General features: G+C 40.7%; 1 pseudogene; it reads right to left on the minus strand.

Annotated features, from left to right (window-relative positions):
• Positions 1-42: 42 nt before the first annotated feature.
• LOC108512217 (60S ribosomal protein L21 pseudogene) lies at positions 43-529 on the minus strand (annotated as a pseudogene).
• Positions 530-1875: the final 1346 nt, after the last annotated feature.

The raw sequence follows: 1875 nt of genomic DNA on the forward strand, positions 1-1875 counted from the left end.
CCAGCCCAGAGGTCTTTTATTTATTTATTCTTTTAACACCTATTATGCCATGAATTCATAGGGAATAGGTTCCAGCAGCTCAGGCTCCTTCTCATTGGATCTCCCAAAGTGTGCTTCTCTGGGTGGAGTAGGCTGGCGCTTCAGTTGAATCCAGGTACCTTTCTCTTTGGCTTCTTTCTTTTTCTGATCATTTTCCTTCACGCGTTTCAGGAAGCTATCTCGGCTCTTAAGAGTGCTTAATGTGCTCAATACGCACATTAATTCTCTTGGCAAGAATTTTGACCTTAACTTGTTTGTTTACAACAATGCCAACAGCATGCTGGGTAACACTGTAGACTCTTCCAGTTTTGCCATGGTAACACTTGTGGGGCATTCCTTTTTGAACAGTACCCATTCCCTTGATGTCTATGATATCACCTTTCTTATAGATTCGCATATACGTGGCCAAAGGAACAACTCTATGTTTTCTAAAAGGTCTAGAGAACATATATTGGGTGTCTCTTCTCTTTCCCTTTGTGTTCGTCATTTTGGCGAATTACTGGAAGATGGCGGTTCCGGCCGAAAGGCTTTTTTTTTTCTTAGACATAGTCTCGCCCTATCTCCCAGGCTGGAGTGCACTGGCGTGATCTCGGCTCACCACAACCTCTGCCTCCCGGGTTCAAGTGATTCTCCTGCCTCAACCTCGCAAGTAGCTGGGATTACAGGCACGTGCCACCACGCCCGGCTAATTTTTGTATTTTGAGTAGAGAAGGGGTTTCACCATGTTGGCCAAGACAGTCTCCATCTCCTGACCTCATGACCCACCCACCTTGGCCTCCCAAAGTGTTGGGATTACAGGTGTGAGCCACTGTGCCCAGCCACAAAGGTTGTTTTCAAAACGTCTTCTTCTCTGAGACCCAAATAATTATCTGGGCTATGTTTTTCAGAATTCTCCATCTATTCATATATGTTCCTGAAAAGTCCTTCCACCCTGGCAAAACGGGAATAAAACACAAAGAAGGGCTAAATACACTTTTGTGTAATTTAAATAGCAACTGGTCTCAAAAGTCATGTTCAAAGAAAGGCTGCTGAAATTTTTAATTCATCTATACAGGTGGGAAAATATTTGGCAAAGCAAAGATTAATAAAAGGCCCAGAGACTTTCAAGTGTTCTGGCAAAACATATACAAGCACAAATACACATACAATCTGGCTAAAGACTCTGAAATATTCATTTTTGAAATGAATATTTCATTTATGAATGATCCCTAGTGATCATTTATGAAACAAGGGAAGATAACTGAAAACATTCACTAATACAAGTACTATGAGATAATGTCTTCAATACGGAAGTTCCTCAAGTAGACATATGTATACATTGCTTGGCTAGACTAGATAAGGGATTGGTGAACTACTGCCTATAGGCCATACCTGGCTGGCTGCCTGTTTTCCCATGGCCTGTGAACTAAGGATGCTTTTACATTTTAAATGGCTGGAAAAAAAAAAAAATCAAAAGAAGGATAGCATTTTGAGACACATGAAAAGTATATGACATTTAAATTTCAGTGTCCGTAAATAAAGTTTTATTGAAAAACAGCCAGGTTCCTTCATTTACATATTGCCTATGGCTGCTTTTGGACTACAAAGGCAGTCCTGAGTCCTTGTGACAGGGACTGTGTGTAGTCTGCAAGTCCTAAAATATTTAATATCTGGCTCTCTGCAGAAAAAGTTTGTTGATCCATGTTCTAGATTAATAAAAATGCCCCCTTGGGGAGGGATATCAGCAATTTCCTAGTCCAGATCTCTCATGAGGATATGGAAACAGAGAGAAATCAAAAATGGATAGCCTAGGTATACACCGCCAGGCCTCCGGATTTCTTTCTTTTTTTTTTTTTT

This window comes from Rhinopithecus bieti, unplaced genomic scaffold (genome assembly GCF_001698545.2).
Source record: "Rhinopithecus bieti isolate Rb0 unplaced genomic scaffold, ASM169854v2 scaffold_30253, whole genome shotgun sequence".
NCBI classification, from domain to species: domain Eukaryota; kingdom Metazoa; phylum Chordata; class Mammalia; order Primates; family Cercopithecidae; genus Rhinopithecus; species Rhinopithecus bieti.